Source organism: Pongo pygmaeus, chromosome 16, assembly GCF_028885625.2.
Source record: "Pongo pygmaeus isolate AG05252 chromosome 16, NHGRI_mPonPyg2-v2.0_pri, whole genome shotgun sequence".
Classification (NCBI taxonomy): Eukaryota; Metazoa; Chordata; class Mammalia; order Primates; family Hominidae; genus Pongo; species Pongo pygmaeus.
In genome coordinates, this window is record NC_072389.2 from 80,069,628 (window position 1) to 80,082,505 (window position 12,878).

Here is a 12,878-nt window from a genome sequence, read left to right on the forward strand (position 1 = left end):
TCCTGAGTAGCTGGGACTACAGGCACATGTCATCACGCCCGGCTAATTTTTGTATTTTTAGTAGAGATGGGGTTTCACAATGTTGCCCAGGGTGGTTTTGAACTCCTGAGCTCAGGCAATCTGCCCACCTCGGCCTCCCAAAGTGCTAGGATTACAGGCGTGAGCCACTGTGCCTGGCCTGATGCAAAGTTGTTTGTTGTTGTTGGTGGTGGTGTTGTTTTTGTGGTTTGAGACAGGGTCTCACTTTGTCACCCAGGCTGGAGTGGAGTGACATGATTTCGGCTTACTGCAACCTCGACCTCCTATGTTCAAGCTATCCTCCTCCCTCAGCCCCCCAAATGGTTGGGACTATAGGCGCACACCACCATGCTTGGCTAGTATTTGCATTTTTTGTGGAGACGGGGTGTCACCATGTTGCCCAGGTTGGTCTTGAACTTCTGAGCTCAAGTGATCCACCTGCCTCGGCTTCCCAAAAATGCTAGGATTACAGGTGTGAGCCACTGTGCCAGGCCTCAAAGTTCTTTTTCATCTTTAGCATCTCTTGCTGTGAGCCTCATGACCTGCCTAGCTGCCCTTCTGATCTTGTAGAAGAGTCTATGAAGCAGACTTGAATCTTACATGAACAGATACTTCACAAAAAAGGATATCTAAATGTTCATATGGACATTTACTCATGCTCATTGGTCATAAGAAATATGTAAATTAAAACAAAAATGAAATACTACTACACACCCATCAGAATGACTACAATTAAAAAGATCGATAATACCAAGTGTTGGCAAGGATGTGAAGAAACTAGGACTCTCGTGGTTCTGGTAGGAGTGTAAATTAGTACAGCTACTTGAGACGTTTGTTTGGCAATATGCACTGAAGCTGAATTTACACTTATCTTATATCCCAGCAATTCTATTCCTAAGTATGTAGATAACAGAAATGCACACATGTGCTCACAAAAGACATGTGCAAGAATATTCATTGCAGCACCATTCCTGATAGCGCTAAATGGGAAATAACACAAATATTCACCAATAGTAGAATGAATGAATACATTGTGTTATATTCAAACTATGGTGCACTATAAAGTAATGAGAGTTACGGAGCCACCCCTATTCACAATAACCTGGAAGAATCCCATTAATATAATGTTGAATGAAAGAAGCTAGACACAAAAGGCTATAGATGGGGTCAGGCACCATAGCTCACACCTGTAATCCTACCACTTTGGGAGGCTGAGGTGGGTGGATCGCCTGAGGTCAGGAGTTGGAGACCAGCCTGGCCAACATGGTGAAACCCCATCTCTATTAAAAATACAAAAAAATTAGCCAGGCCTGGTGGCGGGTGCCTATAATCCCAACTAATCTGATGGCTGAGGCAGGAGAATCACTGGAACCCAGGAGGCAGAGGTTGCACTGAGCCGAGATCACGCCACTGCACTCCAGCCCGGGCAACAGAGTGAGACTCTGTCTCAAAAAACAAACAAACCAAACAAAACAACAAAATACATGGAAAGCCAAATATAATCACAAGCCTGCTTGGAGAGCCGGAATCAGAGCACCACAATGGGAGATGGGGTCAAGGGAGAATAGGAGTGTGCTTTCAAGACCCTCACAGTGAAGATGTATCTGCCACTAGAACTGCACAGGATGTGACTTTGGCCCAGGGCTCCCTCTCCCCTAGCAGTGTTCAGATGAGCATCACCAATGTCACCTCAGGGACTGTCCTGTGTTCAGCCTCTCCAGTGGTAACTCATCCCCTTTCTTGTTGTCTCTTTCTTCAGCTATGCTGGAGGACATTTGTTGGTTGTCTTATCCATTTTCCCACATCACTCCCAGAGATTCCTGGCCTCTTTTCAACAGACCATACTTTCCCTTTGGGGATCAATCCATGTAGTTCCTGGGATGTGGCTTCACATAAGCCAAGCCATTCAGCACAGTCCATCCTCTGAGCCCAGTGATGGATTCAGCATGTTAGCCACAAATGCTAGGATACTGAAAGTATATTTTTCACTGGGCGTGAATGAGAAAGCACATAGCCATGGGGGCTTTCTGAGGACTGTAAGGGGAGCCAGCCTCAGAGTATTCTCACATGGACTAAGGCAGAAAGGAGGGCTGGAAAGAACCTAACTTCTTGATGATTTTGGTAAACTGCTGGATCAAGTAACAACAACCCCTCTGAACTTTTCAGTTTCTTAAGCCAAGAAATTACTTCTTGTGTATAAACCAGTTTGTACTGGTCTGGCAGACCTAGTTGACTATGCAATATCTATTCTCCTTTATTTATTTATTTATTTATTTATTTATTTATTTATTTATTTATTTATTTTTGAGACAGGATTTTGCTCTGTCACCCAGGCTGGAGTGCAGTGGTGTAATCACAGCTCACTGCAGCCTTGACCTCCTGGGCTCAAGTCATCCTCCCACCTCAGCCCCTCAAGTAGCTGGAACCACAGGTGCACACCACCATGCCCAACTAATTTTTTTTTTTTTTTAATTTTCTGTAGTAGGCGAGGCACAGTGGCTCATGCCTATAATCCCAGCACTTTGGGAGGCTGAGGCAGGAGGATCACTTGACCCCCAGGAGTTTGAGCCCAGCCTGGGCAACATATCAAGACCCCATCTCTGTAATCAATTAATAAATATATGTTTTGTAGTGATGGCATCTCACTATGTTGCCCAGGCTGGTCTCAACCTCCTGGGCTCAAGAGATCCTCCTACATCGGCCTCCCAAAGTGCTGGAATGACAGATGTGAGTCACCACACTACCTGGCCTATTCTCCCCTTCTCACAGAACCCCCATTTTATTTAGAGTTTTTAGATATTTATCTCCCCACATTCCTCCAGAGCTAAGGATGTCAGTGTGGCCAATAAGGTGCAAGTGAAAGTCACTGGGTGGTACTTTTGGAAAAGCAATTGATTACCTGATTCAAAAAGAAGAAGAAGCCAGTCTCAACTGGCACATGCATTCTGCCTTCCCCTACCCACTTCTTCCTACCTGCAAACCAGAAGAGTTACAGTGATCATGAAGCCAAAAGACACACACTAAGGATGGCTGAAGAAGATAAAAAGAGCCAGATTCCTTGAGCTGCTGCGAGAGTCCTGGACTGCCTATCCCAGTCTCCTCATAACGTAAAAAAAGTAAACCCCTTTCTTGTTAAGCCTTTGCTTTGCTGGGTTTGTTAAGTGCAGCCAAGTGCATTCCTATCAAATAGAGAATTAGGTCCACTGAAGTGGGGTGCTGCACATAATATCATCTGAAACGTGGACTTCGTTGAGTGATAGAGACGGAGCTTTGGGCAATGGGGGCACAGATACAGCAGACAGGAATGCTGACAACCCTGCTATGCTGTGGGAAAACATTTAGTCAATCTGCTATTTTATGGGAGACACCCCACATACCAACCAAGTCTGTAGTGATAGGGTAAATGGCTAGAATAATTCAGAATGTTGGCACATGCTGGTGACTTCATTCCACTTTCGATGAATTCTTGAAGGAGACCAGTGAACTTGAGTTATCCAGGCTGAAGGAAAAAAGGAAGGCAGTGCTACTTCACTAAGTAGTACTTCTGCCTATGGCCTGCAAATCTACTTTGAAGGAGCATTTCATAATTTGGAGAATTGCAGGGCTGAAAAAGACAATTGCTCTGGGCCAGGCATAGTGGCTCATGCCTGTATTCCTAACACTTTGGGAGGCTGAGGTGGGCAGATCGCTTGAGCCCAGGAGTTTGAGACCAACCTGGGCAACATAGCAAGACCCTGTCTCTACAAAACATACAAAAACTTAGCCTGGTGTGGTGGCATGTGCCTGTAGTCTTAACTACTTGGGAGGCTGAGGCAAGAAGATCACCTGAGCCTAGGAAGGTTGAGGCTGCAGCGAGCCGTGATCACACCACTGCACTCTAGCCGGGGCAACAGAGCCAAACAAGACCCTGTTTCCAAAAAAAAAAAAAAAAAAGATAATTGCTCTGTTCTCCATATAGGAGTGGTGGCTGCCAAGCAATATGGTAGAAGAAGGTAAGACTGGTTGGTATCTTGGGCCTTTCCTAAGCACCTTCCTCTAAGAACTCATCATTCAACAGAAGAAGTGGAGTCCACAAAGTGGTTTCTTCCCACTAGAATCTTTTGTTTCAAATTGTCTCAAGTCAATAATCATTAAGTTAAAGGCTAGAGGGACAGGCAGGACACAAAGGCCAGTAGCTAACAAAGGAAGGTTTTCAGGCCTAAAAGGCTATGGCTATATAGGAGATTTGGCTATGGCGACTCAAACGTAGGATCAACCAGAGGCAAATACACTGAGAGCCTACAACAATTTTTAAGGAATCATATCACCAAAAATGAAAATTTAAAAACCTGGCCAGCAAAAGCGTATAATTTTTCAATCCCAGGCTCCTGAACTCACACGACAGAAAGCATATTCTCCCCAAAGTTCACTTCAGATATGGTTAAAGAGGATAATGAACAAGAAGCCATCTCAAAAGAAGATGGAACTTGGACCACAGAGTACAATAGAGAAGGGAATTTCTCCTAGAGAGTAGGTTGGCTGAATAAAGAAATTACTCCCTGCCTGGAAGGGAGTCCTGGCCACTCCTGTCTAGCAGTATCTGACATTTGTTATAGATCCAATATTTGCAATAGCTTTAACATGCTTAAAACAGAGATTCTCTCCTTTATTCAGATTCTTCTTTATCCTACATTGAAGTTTTATTCTGTTCCTTCTCCATTATTGTATATGAGACATGCTGGGGGAAGATAACTTGCCTTTTAGCTTACAGATTACTGGACTCTGAAGATTCACATCAAGACTAAATGGAGAAAGCTGTATATCAGCTGCAGATTCTGGGTTTTGAGATGGATGTAGGCTCTGGGTGAGACTTTGGCACTGTCTCCCTTAGAAAGGGAGTATATTCTGTGCATGTGAGGATGGATAGCCAAGGGTGGGCTACGGCAGTCACTACTTTCCTTCTACCCAATGACCGGTCTCCTTTTCTTCTTGACTGGTACAACCCTGAATTTGATGGAGGAAGTAATGTGTATTGTCCATTTTTCATGCTGCTGATAAAGACATACCCGAGACTGGGCAATTTACAAATGAAAGAGGTTTATTGGACTTACAATTCTACGTGGCTGGGGACACCTCACCAACATGGCAGAAGGTGAAAGGCACGTCTCATATGGCAGCAAACAAGAGAAGGGAATGAGAGCCAAGCAAAACAGGTTTCCCGTTATCAAACCATCAGATCTCGTGAGACTTATTCACTACCACAAGAACAGTATGGGGGAATCACCCCCATGATTCAATTATCCCCCACTGGGTCCCTCCCACAACATGTGGGAAATTTGGGAGTACAATTCAAGATGAGATTTGGGTGGGGACACAGCCACACCATATCACAATGTGTCCGGCTAAAACATTACAATTCCCTACCTCCCTTGCAACTGGGGATGACCTCGACCTCTCTGGCCAGCAAAACGCTGCCAAGGTTATCTGGAAAAGCTTCATCTTCCAGTTGTAGGTGCTACTCTATCTCTCCTTTGCACCCCTTTGCCAGAACCAGATGGAAACTGGAATTTTCAGAAAAGACTGATGAGCATCAGAAATGGTTAATATGTGCCTAACCTTGTTTAAACAAAGTGAGTGAAGTAAGGACAAATTTATAAATATGTGAAAAGACTACTTTTTCCTCTTCGTTTCTTTAAAATGCATGCAGCCATTTAAAAATAAGTAGAAGCTTTCTTTTTTTATGCTCTGGAACATTTTAAGTAGCTGTGAAGGTTTGGTAAATTCTCCTGTGACTCCATCTGGGCCTTGTGACTTGTTAAAGAGCAACTCGTTAATTTGTTTAAATGTTCTGTGTTTACCAGGGTCAATTTGGGTAAGTAATATTTTTGTGGAAAATTATTTATTTAACCTAGGTTTTCCAAGGCATTTGTCTAGACTTGAGAAAAGTAGTATCTTAGGATTTGTAAATTGTCTTCTGTTTCAGTGGTTGTCCTCTTTGTCATTTCTTATCTTGCACACTGATGCCTTTTTCCTTTTGTTCTTTTTTTAAAAAAAATTATGAATACATAATAGTCATACATATTTATGGAGCGCATGTGATATTTTCATAAAAGCATACAATATGTAATGTTCAAATCTGGGTAACTGGGATATCCTTCACCTCAAATACCATCTCTTTTTGTTGGGAACATATCCTTTTGTTCTTGATTAGGTTAGCTAGCAGTTCGTCTACTTGACTGATTTGTTTTCTCTAAGAAATAGCAGTTCAGTTAATTTATTTTTTTTAGATTTTTTTTCTTTTTTTGAAACAATCCATTTTTTATTCAAATAGAATAATATTTAACAATCAAGGTCATATGACTTAAAATCTTCTGAGCTGGGTTTAGGATTCAGATAGATAGTTTATTGTCAGTTGACATTAAAACAATGTTCTTGGCCAGGCACAGTGGCTCATGCCTGTAATTCCAGCACTTTGGGAGGCTGAGGCAGGTCAATCACCTGATGTCAGGAGTTCGAGACCAGCCTGACCATCATAGTGAAACCCCGTCTCTACTAAAAATGCAAAAATTAGCTGGGCATGGTGGCGGGCATCTGTAATCCCAGCTACTTAGGAGGCTGAGGCAAGAGACTCGCTTGAACCCAGGAGGCAGAGTTTGCAGTGAGCTGAGATCACACCATTGCACTCCAGCCTGCACAACAAGAGCAAAACTCCGTCTCGAAAAAGAAAAAAAGAAAAGAAAAAAAATTATTTGCATCAAAGTTATACAAACAGGTTTTTTTTAGTTTTAAAATCAAATGTATGGCCAGACACAGTGGCTCACACCTGTAATCCAGGCACTTTGGGAGGTCGAGGCGGGTGGATCACCTGAGGTCAGGAATTCGAGACCAGGCTGGCAACATGGTGAAACCTTGTCTCTACTAAAAATACAAAAATTAGCTAGGCGTAGTGGCGCACACCTGTAGTCCCAGCTCCTGAGGAGGCTGAGGCACAAGAATCACTTAAGCCCAGGCAGAGGAGGTTGCAGTGAGCTGAGATCATGATACTGCACTCCAGCCTGGGTGACAGAGTGAGACCCTTTCTCAAAAAAAAAAAAAAAAAAAAAAAAAAAAAAAACTTTATTTAGGCCTAATTTCTATACAATAAAAGTATTTTAACTGTACAATATGATGACTTTTGACATATATACACAATAGTATAAGTACTACCACAATCAAGATTCAATTATAACTCATGCCTCTTTTTCAGCACTCTTCATCCCCAATTTCAGCAGCTGATAACTTTAAGGTTTTGCCTTTTCCAGAATGTCACATAAATGGAATCATACAGTGTGTAGCCCTTTGAGTCTGTTTTCTCTCACTCAGCATAATGATTATGATATTTGTCCATGTTGATGTGGGCATCAATTTATAAAAACAATTTTAATGCAAATATTCAATAGGGCTTCTTTCCCATTTTCCCAAGATTTCATCTCTCTCTCTGCTATGGACACAGATGGCTTCACTCCATCCTGTATTCTCTGGACCATGATAGAATTCCAGACTCTCAGTAGTTTTTGCATTCCAAGAAGTAGAGCCTAGAGTGGTGGCCTATAATTACAGTTACTCAGGAGGCTGAGGCAGGAGGATCCTTTGAAGTCCAGCAGTTTGAGGCCAGCCTGGACACCACAGCAAGACCACCAATAAATAAATAAATAAATGGAACATGTTTCCGTCATGGTCATTTTCATCCATTCCTCTGGTAGAAGCATCAGATTCCTTCAAGCAAGGGTTTATGTTGGGTTCTCTCAATCTCTGCATTAGCACAGGCATCCAGTCTTCCTATGGAGGGGGACAGGGAGGTGGAATGGAGAAACAAGAGAGGTGAATCAGAGACCTCACTGCCTTCTGCCCATTGGTGCTGCCTGTGGACGGCTGGCACAGGGGACCACCCCATGCTTCTACCTTCAATGGTGCAGAGAGGGGCAGAGGACAAGGAAACGCAGGAAACTAGGAGTGGGGCAGGCAGACATGCTTCAAAGGCTGGAGCCAAGGAGGGTGCAGGGAGAGTTGGGAGTTCCTGGACCAGGCAGGGGTCACCTCCTCACCACAGCCAGAATAGCTCTACCAGTGCCCATGCCATCTCCAGCTCCAAACATCATTTTTTCTGTTTCCTAACTCATTAATTTCTTTCTTTTTTTTGGAGATGGAGTCTCACTCTGTTGCCCAGCCTGTAGTACAGTGGCGCAATCTCAGCTCACTGCAACCTCTGCCTCCCAGGTTCAAGTGAGTCTCCTGCCTCAGCCTCCTTAGTAGCTGGGATTACAGGTACGTGCCACCATGTGCCTGGCTAATTTTTGTATTTTTAGTAGAGACAGGGTTTCGCCATGTTGCCCAGGCTGGTCTCGAACTCCTGAGCTCAAAGTGATTACCTGCCTCAGCCTCTCAAAGTGCTGGGATTACAGGCATGAGCCACTGCCCCCAGCCCTCACTTATTAATTTCTATTTATGTCTATATTCATTCCTACCTTCTACTTTCTCTTAGTTTACTTTGCTTTTTTCCTTTTTAGTTGATGTTTACTTTTACTGATATGTGTATTTGATGTAATACATTTCCTGACAACTGCTTTTGCAGCACCTCATAGATTCAGATAAGCTGTGTTTTCATTGTTATTTTATGAAATTCTGCAATTTTGGTTTGTATTACCCTGTTGACTCAAGAGTTGCTCAATCGAGTTCTTTAAAATTTCTAGGCTGGGCATGGTGGCTCACACCTGTAATCCCAGCACTTTGGGAGGCCAAGAGGGGCAGATCACTTGAGGTCAGGAATTCGAGACCAGCGTGGCCAACATGGTGAAACTTCGTCTCTACTAAAAATACAAAAATTAGCTGGACGTGGTGGCAGGCACCTGTAATCCCAGCTACTTGGGAGGCTGAAGCATGAAAATTGCTTCAACCCGGGAGGCAGAGGTTGCAGTGAGCCGAGATCGCACCACTGCACTCCATCCGGCCTGGATGACAGAATGATACTCCATCTGGGGAAAAAAAAAAAAAAATCTAGTTTGAAAGTCTTTTTGCTTTTAATTTTGTTAATTTGTCATTGTATTGCATTTTGTGATCAGAGAATGTTGTTTCTGCTATTGCTAGTTCACGAATGTTTCTTTCAATTACTCAGTAGACAGTTCTCTGATCCACCAATTCTCAGGATAGAGTCCTCTCCTTCTGCGGCTAATTCTAGCCAATGCTATCTGTGTGCCGTCACCTCCAGAACCTGGCTGCACTCTGCTGTCTTCCACACAACCCTCCTGACTTCCCATTCAGAAGTGAGCTCTAGACCTAGCTCTGCTGGTTTCAGATATTTATCTCCTCATTTACATGTAAATTGAAGTTTGAGGTATGCCCTGTCTCCTAGTGATGCTGTGAGGGATGGGGTGATTTATTTAAGTTGCTTTCATTGTCAATCTGTATGGTTTGTGAAAGACTGTGAAGGGATTTTAGGCATCTGCCATTATTCCACAAGAATCAGGAAGCTTTGTGCTTTCTTTTTATTGTATCTTTGCTGCTTTTTCTTCATTCCTGCCTCCCATTGGCTTAATCAAATTTTCTTTTTTGCCCTTCCCTTCCCATCCACATTGAAGTCATAGTTCCATTTCGGTTCTCTCAGTGGTATCCCTTAAAAGCACAGCATGCACATTGAGCTTAGCAAACTCTAAAGTTAATCAGTATCACCACCTCCCTCCCAAACAGTATAAAGATCTTAGAATGCTCCAACTCCCAGCCAGGCATGGTGGCCCATGCCTGTAATCCCAGCTCATTGAGAGGCTGAGACAGGAGGACCTCTTGAGGCCAGGAGGACCCCTTGAGACTAGCCTGGGCAACATAGCAAGACCTTGTCTCTACAAAAAATAAAAATATTAGCTGGGTGTGGTGGTACACTTCTGTAATCTCAGCTACTCGGGAGGCTGAGGCGAGAGGATGGCTTGAGCCCAGGAATTCAAGGCTGCAGTGAGCTATGATAATGTCACTACACCTCAGCCTGGAATCCTGTCTCTTATTAAAAAAAAAAAAAAAAAAAAAAGTGCTTTTCTTTTGAGATGGAGTCTTGCTCTGTCGCCCAGGCTGGAGTGCAGTGGCATGATCTCGGCTCACTGCAACCTCTGCCTCCTGGGTTCAAGCAATTCTCCCGCTTCAGCCTCCCAAGTAGCTGGGACTACAGGCATGTGCCACTCGCCCGGCTAATTTTTTTTTTTTTTTTTTTGGTAGAGACAGGGTTTCACCATGTTGGCCAGGCTGGTCTCCAACTCCTGACCTCAGGTGATCCACCCGCCTCAGCCTCTAAAAGTGCTGGAATTATAGGCGTGAGCCACTGCACCCGGCCAAAAAGAATGCTTTGACTCTCATCATCTCCCTCTCACCGTATTATTAATTCAACAAACATTTGTGAGTGCCTACATGCCAAGTTGATACATTAATGAACAAAAGAAGAGGAGAGGGAGGGAATGGGAGAGAATCTCTGTGCTAATGGATTACATTTTGGTGGAAGAGATAAACAAGTTGCAAAATTAAAATCTGTAGTGTGGGCCAGAAGTGGTGGCTCACGTTTGTAATCCTAGCACTTTGGGAGGGCGAGGCAGGTGGATCATTTGAGGCGAGGAGTTCAAGACCAGCCTGGTCAACGTGGTGAAACCCTGTGTCTACTAAAAATACAAAAATTAGCTGGGCGTGTTGGTACGTGCCTGTAATCCCACCTACCCAGGAGGCTGTGGCAGGAGAATCACTTGAACCTGGGAGGCGGAGGTTGCAGTGAGCCAAGATCGCACCATTGTACTCCAGCCTGGGCGACAGAGCAAGGCTCTGTCTCAAAAAACAAACAAACAAAAAATCTTTAGTATGTTGCACAGTGAAAAGTACTAAGGTGCAAAACACTAAAGCAGGGAAGGAGAATATGAAGTGATGTGGCCACGAGAAGCCTCACCAGAAAACTAAATTTTTGTTGTGTTTTGGAGACGGGGTCTCACTCTGTCACCCAGGCTGGAATGTAGTGGTGCTATCACAGTTCACACAGCCTCAACTTCCCCACCTCAGTCTCCCAAGTAGCTGGAATTACAGGCACATGCCCCACACTGGGCTAATTTTTCTATTTTTTAGAGATGAAGATTTCCCCATGTTGCCCAATTGCCCAGGCTGGCCTCAAACTCCTTGGGCTCAAATGATTTGCCCACCTCAGCCTCACTGGGATTACTGGCATGAACCACTGCGCCTGGCCTGAATTTTTTCTTTTCTTCAAGACCGAGTCTTGCTGTTGCCCAGATTAGAGTGCAGTGGTGCAGTCTCAGCTCACTGTAACCTCCACCTCCCGGGTTCAGTTGACTTTCCTGCCTCAGCCCCCTGGAGAAGCTGGGATTACAGGTGCCTGCCACCACACCCGGCTAATTTTGTATTTTTAGTAGAGACAGGTTTTACCATGTTGGCCAGGCTGGCCTCAAACTCCTGACCTCAGGTGATCCACCCGCCTCGGCCTCTCAAAGTGCTGGGATTACAGGCATGAGCCACTGCGCCCAGCTGAATTTTGTTTGTTTGTTTATTTATTTATTTATTTTGAGATGGAGTCTTGCTCTGTTGCCAGGATGGAGTGTAGTGGCACGATCTCAGCTCACTCCAACCTCTGCTTCCCAGGTTCAAGGGATTCTTGTGCCTCAGCCTCCTGAGTAGCTGGATCTACAGGCACACGCCACCATGCCCAGCTAGTTTTTTTTGGTAGAGACAGGGTTTCACCCTGTTGGCCAGGCTGGTCTCAAACTCCTGCCCTCAAGTGATCCGCCTACCTTGGCCTCCCAAAGTGCTGGGATTATAGGTGTGAGCCACCGCACTGGGCTTATTTTTTATTTTTATTTTTTTTAGAAACAGGGTCTTAACTCTGTCACCTAGGCTGGAGTGCAGTGGCGTGATCATAGCTCACTGCAACCTCAAACTCCTGAGCTCAAGGTATCCTCTGTCTCAGCCTCCCAAGTAGCTGAGACTACAGGAATGTGCCACCAAGCCGGCTATTTATTTTATTTTCTGTAGAGCCAAAAAAGGTCTCACTATGTTGCCTAGGCTGGTCTCGAACTCGTGGCCTCAAGCAATCCTCCCACCTCAGCCTCCCAAGCACTGGGATTACAGGCATGCTCCACCTTGCCTGGCTGAAAGGCAACTTTTGAATTAAGACATGAAGGAAATGAGAGCTAGCCATGTAGATATCTTGGGGAAGAACATTCTAGGCAAAGAGAATAACAAGTACCAAAGACCTAAAACACTTTTTGACATGTTTAAGGAACAGCAAGGAGCCCTATGAGGCTACAGTGAAGGGAAGGAGGAGAAGAGTGATAAGATTTTTTTTTTTTTTTGAGACAGAGTCTCACTCTGTCGCCAGGCTGGAGTGCAGTAGCGAGATCTCAGCTCACTGCAACCTCCGCCTCCCGGGTTCAAGTGGTTCTTGTGCCTCAGCCTCTTGAGTAGTTGGGACTACAGGCACATACCACCACACCCAGCTAGTTTTTGTATTTTTGGTAGAGACGGGATTTCGCCATGTTGGCCAGGCTGGTCTCCAATTCCTGACCTCAAGTGATCTGCCCGCCTCGGCCTCCCAAATTCCTGGAATTACAGGTGTGTGCCACCATGCCAGCTAATTTTTGTATTTTTAGTAGAGGCAGGTTTTTGCCATGTTGGACAGGCTGGTCTCGAACTCCTGACCTCAAGTGATCTGCCCACCTTGGCCTCCCAAAGTGCTGGGATTACAGGCGTGAACCACCACACCCAGCCAGAAGAGTGATAGGATTTTGAGGTCACAAACCTAATATGGAGACCAAAGTAGAATCGTGTGGTCCCTATTAAGGATTTTGGTCTTTATTATGAGATAGAGACTC

General features: G+C 44.5%; 1 long non-coding RNA gene across 1 annotated transcript in view; it reads right to left on the bottom strand.

The window, feature by feature from the left end:
* Window positions 1-12,878, bottom strand: part of LOC129014555 (uncharacterized) — a 66,234-nt gene that overhangs the window by 2,989 nt on the left and 50,367 nt on the right. The gene's annotated exons all lie outside the window — the stretch shown is intronic.